At 41.9% G+C, this 16,540-nt stretch overlaps 1 protein-coding gene and 1 long non-coding RNA gene across 12 annotated transcripts in view; one reads left to right on the top strand and one right to left on the bottom strand.

Moving 5' to 3' along the window:
* The window catches only part of LOC147011589 (uncharacterized), an 84,779-nt gene that overhangs the window by 64,201 nt on the left and 4,038 nt on the right, over positions 1–16,540 (bottom strand). For 9 of the 11 annotated variants that reach the window (XR_015051998.1, XR_015052001.1, XR_015051997.1 and 6 more), the window contains exon 2: positions 5–89. The exons of 1 other annotated variant lie outside the window; for it this stretch is intronic. The gene's annotated coding sequence lies outside the window, so the exon portion shown is untranslated. Of the gene's footprint in view, positions 1–4; positions 90–9,750; positions 9,787–16,540 lie in introns of those variants that run through there. One more of the 11 variants, XM_085858296.1, reaches the window with a different exon arrangement.
* LOC147011590 (uncharacterized) overlaps positions 7,866–16,540 on the top strand; it is a 10,744-nt gene continuing 2,069 nt past the window's right edge. The window contains exon 1 of the long non-coding RNA XR_015052003.1: positions 7,866–8,085. This is a non-coding gene — a long non-coding RNA (uncharacterized LOC147011590). The remainder of the gene's footprint in view (positions 8,086–16,540) is intronic.

Raw genomic sequence — 16,540 nt, forward strand, 5'->3', positions numbered from 1 at the left:
CCACCTTTGCCTGGAAAAGATGGAGTGGACTTCAGCTTCAAACAGGCACCAAATAGGCCCGCATGCCCGACATCAAGAACCACGTTTGCCTGGAAAAGATGGAGTGGACTTCAGCTTCAAATACAGCACCAAATAGTCCCCGCATGTTCACACCATCGAACCTCTACTAAGTAACATGTAAAAGCTGCAACAAAATCTACTTCACATTTTGCAAAATGTGAATCAGGCTATAAGACAGAACATCAATGATTTGGTGCCTTTACAAGTATATATATATATATATATATATATATATATATATATATATATATATATATATATATATATATATATACAGTGTGCCCAGTGGCTGCCAAAAAAAATGTGGGATTTTTTGTGGGAAAATGTGGGATTTCAAAATTTGAATGCAGTTAAAGCTATCAAACTAATTAGGGTGCTCAGATTGTATGGTATCAACATTATAAGCAGTAAACATCCTATATCCACCTATTTCAATTAAAAAAAAATATACATAATAACTACTACACGAAGCAATATAGTGTCTGTATGGTTACATCATCTTACTTAGTAAATGTATAGCCTATGGGTGCATAAATATCATGTATACTTCATGATTAGGTTAGCATTGATGAAAGCCTTTATACTATTGCACATGTTTCAGTATATAACAGTATATGTAATCTTAATTAAAATGCACAAATTCAGGAGTGTACACTATGCAAATATAACACATTAATATTGGACTTTCAAAACATTTTAGTTTTTTATTTAAGATGTTATAACTCAAACTCGTTACATTCTAGAGTACAACTATCAGTGCCAAGTGGGCTTTAGAACATAAAATATAAACAGTATTACTATTATGGAGAAAAAAATCATAAAATCATTTCCCTAGCATTGAATTATAAATAACATGTGAAAATAAATCTGTCTTACTTCGGTGAGGGCTTTAATGCTACAAAGTGAAAATAGCCCTATTCATATGCAAAAGAACATAATATATAAATGTGATACCATACATGATGCCAGATTCAATTGCTGAACAAAGCAAAGTCATCATAGCACCCATGAACAAACTTTATTACAATTAAACTTATTTACATGGTTTATGATTTAACAGATTAACTCCTTCAAACATATAATACATTAGGTCTGCTTCCATTTATTTCCCATCACCACTAACACCATCACCCTGACCTGAGAGGCAGATCACACTGATCACCCACATTACAATTTTCTTTTTCTGCACTGAAACAGTTTCTTTTCCAATTTTTCCAAGCTGGAATTGGTTTGTGACAGCTTATTATGTCCTGATTCAAGGAGGGCCTGAGCTGCACAAATTTCTACCTTTCTTTGAGATTTTGATCCCAGAGCTTTCTTCAGACGTTCATTCGCTTCAGCCACAAGTTTATCAGCTGTTTTCAGGTCTCGTTGAAGTCTTTCCTTCTGTTCCCCGAGTTTTTTCTCCTCAGTCTTTTGGAGCTCAATCTGATCCTTTGCTTTTTGCTGCTCTTTTTCTTCAGCTTCTTTTTTTAGCTTCTGTTTCTCCATCTCCTGTTTTGCATCTCTATCTGCTTTGTATTTCCTATGTGCTTGGTGCACACTCTCCAGCATCGATTTGGTAACTGGAACTTGGCATGGTTCACCCTTTCCATTATGGGTCACTGCATCTTTTATGGTTCTCAAACCATTCACAGCATTTTCACTCAGATGGGTTATCTGTGAAGTGACTGTATATTTGTTCAGTGAAAAACCCCTTTCAACATCAGCCTGTCCATGTGATATGGCCAAAACAACTTTCACAAACTGTCCAAGAATGGGGTACTTCTCTTTGCCAGTCGAGGTCTTCACATCCAGCACTCTGGCCCAATATCTATCAACTCTCTGATATGAGCCTCCTTCCTCCATGAACCAGGATTCATTGATTTCATTCTCAGCCTGGTAAAGCATCCATTCATCACCAATTTGATCTATGTCTTTATCAGAAAAGATATGAGGAAATTTCCGAGCAGCTGCTTTGATAGAATCCATTGATTTCTCCTGCTGTCTCATCAGTGGATGTAAGAAACGTAATCGCCTCAGCAAAGAATTGTTCAGTTGAAGGCGATTAATCAAATGCTTTGCTACAGCAGCATATGCATCCTTGACATCTGAGAAGAAACCAACTTTATCCAATGGAGTGATGTTCTTCTTTGGCAGAAGCTGTCTTCTTGATTCACCAATGGCAATGCGGTCATTCTATAACATCAGGTCCTTCTTCATAATGTCAGTATCAAGCAAATCTTGGCCTTCTTTGTCTTTTATGACTTCACATTTCAGAAATTTCTTAAGTATGTTCTTCAAGAGATCTGAGAGCTCTGAATAAAGGACATGTATGAGTGGCTCTTGAGACTGGAAAAGAGTGAGGAACCCATTAAATGCACTGGTAAGGGACTGCAAGAAGTGCAATCTGAGCAGGGTCAGGTCACACAGCTGTTTTTTTAATGTCTTTGTATCTCTGACTTGAGATAAGCAGCTTCACATTTTCTTTTGGGAGGAAGATAGTGAAGTACTCAACCAAACTTTTCCATTGCTCTATCACTCTTTCCAATACAGGGCCAATGCTCAACCATCGATTGCTAACATAGCGTAGAAGAACATGGTTCTCCACTTCCATCAAAGCTTGAATTTGGGAGTAGTCCTCTTTCCATGATGTCGTTTGATGGAAGAACTTGAATAGCTGATCAAGAAAACTGTCTATGCCCCACGATTCTAGAACACCCATTGCTTTTCCAAATGCATTGTGTACTGTGTGTATGTTGCATGATCCTACATCAACAAGCCCATGGGAACCTGCAGCCTTGCAGTCTGCATCCATTTTTTCCCATAATGCTTTGTTTACATTAGGTCCATCCATTGCCAGCATAATCATGTTTTTTTAAATCAAGACCATCTTCCAATGCGTCTGAAAGGGTGTCCCTCAGAATTTGAGCTGTTGCATGACCCAACATCTTTGACTTCAGGTAGCGTGTGTCAATCAATCCATCATTCCAAAAACGAATGTGGATATCTAGTTGCTTTTTCATCTGGTCATTAGTAGTTTCATCTAACAAGATGGCATAAAATGTAGAAGTGTTCCTAATCTTTGTAATAAGATCTTCATGAAAGAAAGATCCAAGTCCATGTGAGACTACATATGAGACTTTACTACAGTTAAGTTTCACATCCCTTGCAACATTATTGTCGGCGAACATTTCTTGAAATGTTTCAGCTATCTTATCACATGATCTGAAAGATAAATTGTCTTGTGCAACTTTCATGACCCATATAGCTTCTGCTTTTGTAACTTTGTCCTGGTGTGAAAGAGTCCATTTTTGGGATGCTCCAAAGGTTGATGCTTGTGACAAATACACCCCACCTGACCCAATTTTCAGCTTTGACTGTCCAGATGCAATTGCAGTTTTAGCCACTCTAATATGCTTTGTTCCTTCAGCATGTCTTTGCAGTTGATAAACACCACCATTGCTAATATCAATGTCTTTCTTGCATAACGCACAATGAGCTTCCTGGTCTGATTTCTTTTGTACCCACTGGCTAAGCGCATGCCCATTCTTGTCCACACTATTCATCCAATTTTCATTAAATTTTGTTGTATGTCGTGGCATTTTGATGAATTAATAATATGTTCTCTTGCTTGTAAAACAGATTCTACAGCTACACCTGTAAGCAGGAAAGCAAATAGGTTAAGGAATTGTATATACATGTATATGCCAAGCAACAATCCAATATACATGTATCATGAAAGGGGAAAAAAACACCTTATATGCAAGTTAAATTGTTGTGAATGTTAACATTACATGTACCAGCATTACCAGTATTCCAAATAAGTACTTCAAATGGTACATCTTTTAATAGCCATTTATAAATATGCAATCACAATATGGTGTTGTCTTACACTTTCAGCATTAAAAAACCATCACAGACACAGTGAACATGATGATGAAGAGAAATGTGTTATTTTATAATAACCATGATATCCATCAATTATTTATATTTATTACCACAGCAGAAAGATTGATAGTGCATTAAATGACACTGAAAAAATGCTCCAGAGGCCAGGGGTGCAAAACCCGATCAGATTTTTGGGCTTAACAATGCTAAAAAATCTACTGTAGCCATTACAATTTTTAAAGGTCTGACAAAAATGTGGGAAATGTGGGAAATGTGGGATTTTTCCAAAAATGTGGGACACATTTTGCAAAATGTGGGAAATGTGGGAAATATGGGACCACTGGGCACCCTGTATGTTTATTGGTTCATGAGTCAGTAAGTGACCACTATATTCGTTTTGGGTGTGTGTCTGTCTGTCTGTCCCGAGCATAGCTTGGTGGCTTTTGATCCGATCCTGATAAAATTTGGGTGGGACGTTTATATCATGATCCAGTTGTGTTTTCCGGAGAATGGGCATGGTGCGCCCATTATGGGCGGAGCCACGCCCAAAAAACGTGGTTTTAGGGGGTAGCCGATTTCAAGTTACAACTTCTCCAAGGGGGTTTATCGAATCTGGCAGGGGTTTCAGTATTTGGTTAGCCCAATGGCCAGTGCATAGCCCCACGGAGCTCAATTTTTAATTTTCGTCCCAAGGTCAAGGTCACAAGGTCACGAACTCAGAAAATGTCAAAAAAAATCAATAAATTGGGAATCGAGCTCCGAAGGTTTTCAACTGTTTTGAATGAAAGTTGGTATGAAAATAGTGCTCTTTGAGTACTACAACTTTCATCATTTACGTTTTTCCAGATTCCCGCCAGTTTGCCTGTGGCGTCCCTTCGAAGGTCAAAAAATAAAAAAGGCGAACCGTGTACATTGGTCGTAAACCATCGCCGTCTCCAGACGTGTGTGTGTGTGTGTGTGTGTGTGTGTGTGTGTGTGTGTGTGTGTGTGTGTGTGTGTGTGTGTGTGTGTGTGTGTGTGTGTGTGTGTGTGTGTGTGTGTGTGTGTGTGTGTGCGTATATATATATATATATACACATATTGGTTCACGAGTAAGTGACCACTATATTCGTTAACGGTGTGTCTGTCTGTCTGTCTGTCCCAAGCATAGCTCCGTGGGTTTCGATCCGATCTTGATAAAATTAGGGCGCGAGGTTTGTATCATGATCTGGTTGTGTTTTCCGGAGAATGGGCACGCTGCGCCCATTATGGGCGGAGCCACGCCCAAAAAACATGTGTTTTTAGGGGTAGCCGGTTTCAAGTTACATCTTCTCCGTGGGGGTTTGTCGAATCTGGCAGAGGTTTCGGTATTTGGTTAGCCCAATGGCACCTGCATAGCCCCAAGGAGCTCGATTTTTCATTTTCGTCCCAAGGTCAAGGTCACAAGGTCACGAACTTAGAAAATGTCAAAAAAATGAACAAACTGGGCATCGAGCTCCTAGGGTTTTCAACTGTTTCGAATGAAAGTTGGTATGCAAGTAGTGCTCTTCGAGTACTACAACTTTCATCAGTTACGTTTTTCCTGATTCCCGCCAGTTTGCCCGTGGCGTCCCTTCGTGAACCATCGCCGTCTCCAGACTTGTTATTATCTTGCAAAACAAAGTTTTTGCAAGATATGTTAGTCAGCTTGTATGTTTTTTTTTTGTTTGTCTGTAATCACGTATAAAAAATTCTGCAGAGCACAGTTATCATTCGAAATTTTTGTAACTTCGCATATCAGAGGCCTATAGAGGTCCCTTTCAGCACACAAAATTTGGAAGGTCAAGGTCAAAGGTCAAGGTAGGTCACTTTGTTGCAAATCAAGGGAGTCGACGAAACCCTTATTTTTGAGTAATTTTGATCGGATCGTCTTCAAACTTCATGGGAATATAGTTCATGGTCTGGCACTCAGCTGATTAATTTTTGGTGGCGATTGGCCTTGACCTTCATTTTTTTTTTTGTCTGTAATCACATATAAATCACTCTGCAGAGCACAGTTATCATTGGAAATTTTTTGTAACTTCGCATATCAGAGGCCTATAGAGGTCCCTTTCAGCGCATGAAATTTTGAAGGTCAAGGTCAAAGTTCAAGGTCACTTTGTCGCAAATCAGGGGAGTCGACGAAACCCTTATTTTTTGAGTAATTTTAATCTAATCGTCTCCAAACTTTATGGGAATGTAGTATATGGTCTGTCGCTCAGCTGATTAGTTTTTGGTGGTGATTGGCCTTGACCTTCATGGTTAGCGCCTGAGGTCAAACATATTTGACCCCAAGGTCAAATTTTCAAGTTTTACGAACCATATCGTGTAGTACCTCAAATTGAACACCTCGATGAGTGCTTTCTGGATATGTCAAGCTTGAGACATTATGATGTCATTTGGTGACGTTATGAGGCAAACACATATTTTTCATGGTTACTCTGTAGAACGATTCTCATCGGAATCTCTCGTAGGCAGATATTCCTCAAGGGGTCGCTCCTGGTGGATAGCAGCTCTGTTCACCTCAGTGTGACCTTAAAGAAGTCACATGTGGTCACCTTTTGGCAAGATACGGGTCACCCTGCGGGTGACATTGGTTAATTTATTTGTTTGTCTGTCTGTCTGTGAGAAAACTATCTCAAAAAGTTATCGATAGATTTCAATGAAAGTTGGTGGACAGTTTGTCTATTTGACATGGATGAATCAATTTGATTATGGTGAAGACCCTGCAGTTGACATTGGTTTATATTTTATTTTGCAAACTTCAAGCAAAATAAACGTAAAATCACACAATGGCCCGAGTGTGTGAGTGGCGTGAATGTGGAATGCATGGTGCGAATGAATTAGGGAGGCCGATTGTGCCGTAAATTGTTATTTGGACCAGTGTGGCTTTGGTAATTTCCGCTCGGTTATGCCGGATCTGAGTCGGTAACAGCGACTCGGTTCGGACAAAGCCGGCCGAGGATGTGGCTTCCCCGATAGTTAGATGGCGTGCATACTTAGGTAAATTGAAATAGACAAGTACTACCTCACGCCTCAAAATATTGGCGACCATGGTCCTTTAAGCGACCCGTTGACTCTGGAGTTATCCGGGGTGATGACCTTCGATTCCGGGTGTTCGGTGGGAGACGGCCTTACTGCTCCGTCTTGCAGTCGTTCCGCGCCACCGACCCCGGCCCACAACAATACTACCCGTTGTGAAGCAAGGAGCACGTGCAAACATAGTCGATGCGATGCTGGAGCGATCGCCGTTATGGCGCAACGTTACAACATACTGACTGCACGACAACATTCGAACACAGCTTACAAACGACCCCACTGCTGCTAATTACGCCGACCTCCTCATGAACATTGGCGACGGTAACTACCCTGTTGAAAATAAACCGGACACCATCACTTTACCAGAAGGGATCCACCAGCACGAAACTCCATCCAAATTCATCGAGGAAATCTATGTCGGATTAACAGGATGTGCTCCAAACGACAACAACTGGTTATTACAACGAGCGATACTCACACCTCTAAATGAAACAGTGGATGCTGTCAACTCTACCGTCATTGACCACTTCCCAGGAGAAGTCAAGATATATAATGCAATCAACACCACACTCACTCCGGAGGAAGTGGTGCACTTTCCGGTTGAATTTCTGAATTCCATTGAAATATTAGGGATACCACCACAAAAACTTAAGCTGAAAGTGGGCTGCCTAGTTATTGTTCTACGTTCATTGGATCCACCAAATATCATGAATGGCACCCGCTGTACAGTCTACCGAATGAGCCCAAATGTGATTGAAGTAATCCTGATCAATGGACCGGCAGCAGGAAAACATGCATTAATTCCAAGGATACCACTTATACCATCCGACAGTGGCCTTCCATTCCAGTTCCGTAGATTACAATTTCCATTACGACCTTGCTTTGCCATGACAACAAAACAAAGCACAGGGACAGACGTTCAGCATAATTGGACTAGATCTGCGTTCGCCTGTTTTCTCACACAGAATGTTGTATGTTGCGGCATCAAGAGTTGGATCAAGATCAAAGCTGCACGTCCATGCCCCAGACAAGAAAACGAGGAACGTTGTTTTTTTAAAAATGTGATACAGTAGACGACCGAAGAGACCCGTTCATAACAAAATTGACTCCACAGAAACTGTGAGTAACCGACATATGCTTGCATTTATGAATTACCCGTCAAAGACGGGTACTTTGCTGGAATATATATATATATATATATATATATATATATATATATATATATATATATATATATATTTCATTTGATTGTGTTAATATCATAAAATGATGTTTGTTTACAATCAAGGTGTTCATTTTATTTTGACAAACTGTAAAAGGGGACACGTGTGGACACTCCAACTGTAAGTCAGGAGGAAGTCGTGCCAGTGCAGATATTAGTGGAGAGAGTTAAAATTAGATAAGAGAGTTAGAGTTAGTTAGTGGAGAGGTAGAGGGTTAGTGAAGAGTTAGTGGAGAGTTAAGATTAGTGGAGAGATGACCTGCGCTCACGCGTTGAGTCCGCATCGGAGTGGAGTTGGCAGTTGTAACCACAAAGTTTGCACAAGGCAAGTGACATGTGCAGATACACAGATACACAAGCCAGAAAGAGAGCTGTTGCATTGTTCTTTTACCACCTGTTTATATGTGCCTCACCATCTGCTGCACTCGTGCTTTTGAACTTGATCGGGCACAGCTGTATACACCACGTGACTCGCTTGTAGAGTGGGGCAAGACCCCACCGTATCACACCCCCCCCCCCATTCTTTTCTCATCATTTAATTTCTCCACCCCTCACTTGCTGTTCTTCCTTTGCTCCGATCGTCTCTCTACCTCACAGGGTTTCTCATTATTGGGTCAATGGGGAATTGTACCCTGGGAGCATAGGGTGGAGTTGAGCTATAAACTGTTGTATTGATTTATTGCTTGTTGTGCTTATCTATAGAAATACAAGGATGCTGTTTGTCTGTGTCTGTTTTCATTTCCTATCTCCTCTATCACCACTTCACAAGTGGTCACCGAACTTGGTCGGAATCATTCACAATGTCTTGGAGTTCTGTTTACACCATTTAAATTTACTTGCAAGTCATGCTTTTGTATCTCCCTTTCTGCTCAGTTGAAAGTAGACTTTTCTCAAAGAGTTACCATGCTGGATGACTTCACAACGTTCCAGTGAGCATGGCTTCCAGTGCCATTCGGGTCACAGGATTGATACCCTGCACACTAAGCGCAAAGGAGGGTTAAGCAATGGGTTCACTCTGTCTGCCGGTCTGTCTATCTACACATGTCAGTCTATGATTGAGGACCCATTTGATTTCGATTGAATGTTCGATTGTGAACACTGTAGAACAAGAATTTTAACATGAATCCGAACACGAACCTGCATTTTCGAAGGACTTTGGCTCTGAATTTGGCATGGTATATGAAGGACTTTGAAGGACTTTGGATATAGTAAAAAAATAATGCAGAGTATGGTAATTTTTTTTCGTCAGTCTGCCTGTCTAACAAAATTCAAAATCAATCCAAACAGGAACCTTACTGTTTTTAGGAACATCATAAAGGACACAAACATCAGGCAACACGTTAAATAAGGTGGTGTTTAAAAAAAAAAAAACTTTTTCTTTTTTTCTACAGCCTTCAACACCTATATTTTATTTTAATTGAATTATATACTTAAACACTGCAGAACACAAATCGCATTGTTTACTTGGACAGACAAACAGCGGAGAAAATATAACCTCCGTCCACCACCTTCGGTGGCGGAGATAAATATATTTTCATGCACCCCACGTGATGCGAACTCACCTTAACAAAAAATATAGATTGAAATAACTATTAACAACAAGAGAGAGAATTGCTTTGCATATAAAAAAAAAAACAAGAGAGAAATTTAGATTAACCTAAGGCCTGAGGCCAGCGAGCCTATCTGTGCTGCTTCATGCAATCGTGGCAAATGCTTGTATTGGGGTGGAGTCAAGCCAGCTGTCTGGACAATGGGTGTAAAGCAGTAGGAGTGGAGTCAGGGCAGCTGAACATTGACCCTATGTATAATGTGATATTTTCTAGATTTAAAAAGAGAATCACTCTGTGAAAAGTTGACAAAACGCCCTGAAACTCGAAATGGTTCAGCAACTTGTCATAATAAATCCATGTACCAAGTTTCATTTGAATATGTTAAAGGGTATGGGGAGGAAGTCTGAAAAACCACAGTTGGGACGCACAGGTGGAGAGTAAACCTTTCGTCCCTTTCGGTGAAACTTGTAGGGGACTAATAACAGTTGGAGGGATGCTATAATAGATGGCCAAGCTATCATAGGAAAAAGCCTGGTTGGTCATGGTCAGACCTGTTGAGTTATCCCATTAATTATTTTCCTTTTAATCCTTTTCTTTTCACTCTTTCTTTATCTCCTTCCTGTGTTAATGCTGCTTTTGTTCTCTTCTGCAAGCTGTGTCTCATTTGTCTTTTTTATCACAATATCAACAACATTTCTTAAAAATTGTAATCCATTGTTTTAAAACACAGAATGGTTTGTGATCAAAATTACCAAAAACACAAATGTAATCCATTACTCCCATTTTTACAAGAAACAGCCTGGAGCGACTGATAAGCATCTTCTCAAAAGCAAGCACACCAATCTCGAAATCCCTGAGAAAGACCACCATATACTTTCAGTCAAAATGTTAGACCATCTATTTATATGGTGACATATTTGTGCATACACACAAATTGTACAATCTCCAAGTTCCAGGAAAGTCCCAGGAAAAAGCCTCTTTGCTGCACTGCATTTTTACCCTCGCCGAAGGATTCGGAGAGGGTGTTGCATTTGGGTCCGTTTGTTTGTTTGTCTGTTTGTTTGTCTGTTTGTTTGTCCACACAGAACTTTAGTGTTTTTCTCCGCAACTGCTTGTCGAATTGAGACGAAATTTTCACCATTGGTGCGATGACTCATGTGGAATGTTTCAATGATAATTATGATGTCATAGGTCACGTGGTGTGGCAGGCATAATAGAAAAATGGAAAAACTTTGGACCTCTGTATCTGATACTGCACCAAAGAAAAATTTGAAACTTGGCAGATAGTAAGTACTCCTTATGGGGAATGAGTGTGATTTTTATGATGTCATAGGTGCCCTCATTATGACGTCATAATTTCATATGCAGAACGCCACATCCGATCAGTATGAAAAAAATTTTAACGTCATCTCGGGTTAAAATTGTCTGCAGAAAAAAATTTAATGATGTCATCGGTCACGTGATTCGGCAGCCATATTGTTTAAAAAAAAAAAAACCTTCAAAAATCTTCTCTGAAATGGCTGAAAAGATCGAGGCAAAACTTTACACATATGACCGCCTATCCATGAGGAACAAAAGAATCACACATATGATGTCATAAGTCACATGGTTTGGCAGCCATATTGGATTTACCTGAAAACCTATAAAAATACACCTCAAAAGAAGTCCTGGCAAGGGTTTGCTATTTCTGATTGCTCTTTTTCTTGTTTACTTATGGTTACCGGTCCCGAAGGATTGTTCAAACGAGTCCAAAATGGCTGCACACTCATGGAAAGCACATGACTGTAACAGGTTTTCTTACCTTTTAAAGAGTTTATTTGCAAAGAAAAGGGAAAAGGGTAGACGAGGTGCTTTCATATAGGTACAGACTAAGTGAATCAGAAGCCACAAAGAGGGAAATGGGGACACGCAAACGTATGTACAATGATGAGAAATAAAGGGCGAAACCAAACCCATTCTAGGCACCATCGGTCACACTTATACAACAAGACAAGAATGCAGGCAGGACTTCCCTTTGTCTATGATGTGCAGGGTGGACAAAGGACTTCATGCAGCCCACTTTAGAAACCAGGTGCGAGATGATGAGAGCCAGTGATGAAGTCAGTCCATAGATGAAGTAAACCAGCGACGAGTAGCACTCAAGATGCAGAAAGACAAACAGAGCACGATGAAGTGAACTCGCACGAGGAGCACCAGCGACGATCAGTCCCTCAAACAGCTCTCATGGTCCTCTTTGTCCTTTCCAGATGAGGTCTCCTGGTCTGCCCTCCTTCTTCCTCCAAGCACTTCTTTGCACTCCGTGCACGTGGAGCTCTCCTGTCTCTCCTCGATCTCTGAGGCCTTTCTTCTTCCTCTCCAACGAAGTCACTTCCTCCTTCTCAAAAACAGGGTGATTCAAGCTTGGGTCAATCCCAAAACTTGTTCAGAGAAAACTACAAGAACGTTCTGCCTCTCAGACCTCCTCCGTGACCCCCTTCTCATCCTCCTCTTCCTCCTAGATGGAGTCCCACCTCTGGCTGTCCCACGCATGATGCAGCCCCAATAAAAATAAATCCTTATTGCAACTAACAGGCTCCACAGCCCACTACACCACCATGGCCAGAGGGGGCTAGGCTAGCGGCTAGCGGAGAGTAAACCCATAGGCTCGCGAGATTGTGATCGGACACAGGCTAGCGAGATTGTGATCGGCCTTGTTGCACCATAACACGTGTGCCTTGGTGATGGAAAGTCCTCACTTGGCATCACCCACAAGCAAGAGGTGTTTACACATGCAATATTACTCTGAATACCCTGTCTATAAACCACATACGCTGCCTCCACAGAATCATATGCAACAAACGACTTAATCTGACAGATCCCTATTACATGGCAATCTAACCTACTCAAAACACACGGACCATACTGCACTTACCACAGTCTAGCAATGAACCCCGCTCCCCCTTCCATGTAACAACACACACACACGCACACATTGGTTAGAGTGTTTTTCTCTGAGTCTGGTAGGTCAGTGGTTCAAAACCTGGTTGAGTCATATCCCTAAGATTTTATGAATATGTGCTGCTGCCTTGCTTCATGCTCAACATTTAAGAGGAAAGAGTGCAATGCTGGGAATGAAATAGCAAACCAACCAGTATAATCCTTGCCAATAAACGGTTTCAGCAGCACCATTGCTCCCTCAAGAGTGTGAGATTAATTTTTTATTTTATTTCTTTACAGTCTGCCAAATTGACCCAGTTCCCCAGATTTATAATCTGGAGTCGCCTAGCGACTACGGCAGTCACCTGCTGCAGAGATTTCCTGTCAGATCCTGTATCTAATGTCTTGTTGCCATGCATATTGAAATCTCTGTGCTGGGTGAGTGGCCCACCGACAGCAATCACCGGACAGATATTATCTTTGACTGAGCAACCAAATCCTGTTGCTGACCGTGACCAATCTATCCAAATCAATCAACCCAATGTGACCAATCCAAATCCTGACCGTGACCAATCTCTATCTTCATCGGATTCCCCCAGAGCAGCCAAATGAAACTGTCATAAGCAAGAAGGATTAGCCAGAGACCACGTCAGGTTCAACAAGTGTATTGGTGTAAGAAAACGGCATAAACAGCGATCGCTCTTTGTCGTATGTATGTACAGCAGCGATCGTATGTATAAACAGCGATCAGGAAACTTAACTATCCCATGCCTAAGGCCTTCAGACACACACGATGGAGGTCATAAGGAGCCACAGGACAAGCAGAGTCACTAGGCCAAACTCGATAATATAAGGGAAGGATTCGGACAAAACTTGGTGGACAAGTTGGGTATGTGACAGGGAAGAATTGAATCGATTTTGGTGAAGATCCGGATCTGGATCTGGATACGAGAATTTTTAAGTGATTCTTCACCATTGAGTAAAAGAGCTAAAAACGATATATTGTTGTTTTTTTTCAGTGGAGATAAACGACCACTGGGTGGAGCAGTGGAGTCATCTCCCACCGAACACCCGGAATTTAGGTCGTGATTCTCAGACAACTCCGAAAAGTCATGGGTCACTTAGAGGACCGTGGTCGCCAATATTTCAACGGTGTTAGGTAGGGTCCACTTGTCTAATTCCAATTTACCTAAGTACTCACGCCGTCCAACTACCAGGGGAACCACACCCTCGGCCGACTTTGTCCGAATCTAGTCGCTATCACCGACTCGGATACGGCGTAACCGAGCGGAAGCTACCAAAGCCGCGCCGGACCAAATGAACAATTTACCGGCCCAAACGGCCTCATGAATTCTCAAATCCGAACTATGCTGGGTCAATCAAAGAAAGGACAGAAACGAACTGGAACATTTAACACAGGGGATTTATTTTACAATAATAATCGGGGAGGGGAGCACACACAGCAGAGTTATCCGAATAAAAGGCAGGCAATGTACAATGAGCAAAAGCACTTAACAATCCTACTTAAAGATGGGGCCCACGGACATGCACACACACACAAAAGAAATGGACCCGTGGGTCTTTAGTCGGTAGAGCCGGGTACCTCCCCGCCTTGTGCGGTTTCACCGGACCCGCACTTGTGGAGCTCGGAGTCCGTGGACGGGAACGGGGATCCCAGCTTGAGTGCTCCAACGCAAACCACCACGGTGGGCCACCGCAAAGGTCTGCAGACCGCTCGACCACGACCACAGGCCGCGCCACAATCGCCACCAAGACTGCAGCCCGCAATTGCCACGATCCTGCAGAACACACCCTTGTCTGCCCAACCCCTCGTCCTAACAACCACTCTGCTCTTCTGAAGTGGGAGGGGTCTCTTCTCCTCGCCACTCACCTCCTGATTGGACGAGGGGTTGTCGGATGACTCAGGGTCACCTCCCGATTGGCTGGGGCGTGCATGTCATGCTAGCCCTTCACTCATTAGCTGGAGGAAACGTCCATGCCCTGCCTTGGAGTGGATCCTCGATCTGAGGCGATGGAGGCTCCGCCCACGCCTTCAGCCAAAAACACGTGGGCAATGGCAACCGGGAAGAATGAGGGACAGTGGCATTGTTGTAGTGGATGTAGTAGTAGTTGTTGTTGTTGTTGTAGATGTTGTTGTAAAAAACATAGCTAAAAAAATAACTCGTAGCGCACACATGTATTTCCCATTAGACAGAAGGAAGGATTCTAACTATAAACACATACTTATCTAAATAACTGAACTATGGGGACTGCTGACTATCTGTGTACAGATGGCTTCCAAATCTGTAACAATATCTAATGATATCTCAAAACCTTAGAGATGGATTTGGATGAAACCTGGTGGACAGGTTGGGTGTGTGGCAAGGACAAATCAATTCGATTTCGGTGAAGATCCGGATCTGGATAGGATAAATTTTTAAGTGATCCTTCAGCATTGAGAGATGCGGCCATAAACAATATGGAGCATGATATTTCAAACAGTTATGGACGGGTGATGACAAAACAAGGTGGATGAATTAGTGAGGTGACACGAATAAGCCAATTAGATTTTGATTCAGGTCCAGGTCCAGATCCAATCTATTCGTGGGATACAAGACATAAACTGTTCATCCTGGCAGAGGTATGCGCTCCGCCGAGTGCCGTTCTCCCTTTCATCTGAGTTTCTGGTAAATGTGCAGACCAGTTGGCCGGGGAGATCTCCTTCCCACTTGGTGTTTCAACTGAGAAGGCTCGTATATTTCCTTATTTATTTTTCTTTAGTCATATGGCAATGTAATGTGCTGCTCATACCATCATGAGCAGCACATTACATTGGCATTTGACTTTATTTGGTCTATTTTTATGAATCTCACTGAAGATATCCGAAGTTTGAGAGGTTTCAAAACTATAAAAATGAGAACAATTTTTAAAATGTTAACTTCTGCATTTTTAATACCAAAAACATGACTGCAGCCTTGGTTGTCCCTCCCTTGTATTGAATGTGAGGGCAGATATTTTTAGACTTTTAAAGGAGCCGTGTATATGGCTGTGTATATGGCTGTGTATGTGTCCATATGAGTTCCACCTATTGGTTGGACAGTTCACCAGACTCCACTCACAATTTCTGCACCACAAAAGCTATATTTCTATACTCCGGATACACTGTCGTTCTGTGGTTTCATAAACCACTTTTACAAGGCTTGCCATTTCTGACTCCCTCACAGCTTTATCTTAACTTGAAATCTAATTTCGTTTTCATTGTGACCAAGATGATTTGACTTTGTTGCAAAAAAGGGGAAGAAAAACATCTGAATATTTATTTAGGTTTATTCGGCCTCTTTTTTTCGGCTCCTGATTACTCTCTCTCTCTCTCTCTCTCTCTCTCTCTCTCTCTCTCTCTCTCTCTCTCTCTCTCTCTCTCTCTCTCTCTCTCTCTCTCTCTCTCTCTCTCTCTCTCTCTCTCTCTCTCTCTCTCTCTCTCTCTCTCTCTCTCTCTCTCTCTCTCTCTCTCTCTCTCTCTCTCTCTCTCTCTCTCTCTCTCTCTCTCTCTCTCTCTCTCTCACACACAGCTTTATCTTAACTCGAGCTGGGACAGAGTGAGCAGGTGGAAGGGGGGAGACAGAGTCGTTGTTTCATATGCAGTCTGTAGCTGCTGGTTGCATCATTTTCTGGAAGCGCGGCTGTGCCGCTGATGCCGACCAGTAAGCTGGTACCAGTAACCAGTAAGCCCATGAGTAAGCTGGCCCCTTTTACAAGTAAGCTGGTACTCATTTTGCCGACCTCAGAAGGATGACAGGCTGAGTCAATCCACCTGGTGTTATTTCAACGGGTTGACAGGGACTCAAACTCAAGACCCTAAGATCTTAACACCAGGCTTGGTGACAGA

Source organism: Eptatretus burgeri, chromosome 15 (genome assembly GCF_056783735.1).
Source record: "Eptatretus burgeri isolate ZD-2024b chromosome 15, Ebu_testis_v1, whole genome shotgun sequence".
NCBI lineage: Eukaryota > Metazoa > Chordata > Myxini > Myxiniformes > Myxinidae > Eptatretus > Eptatretus burgeri.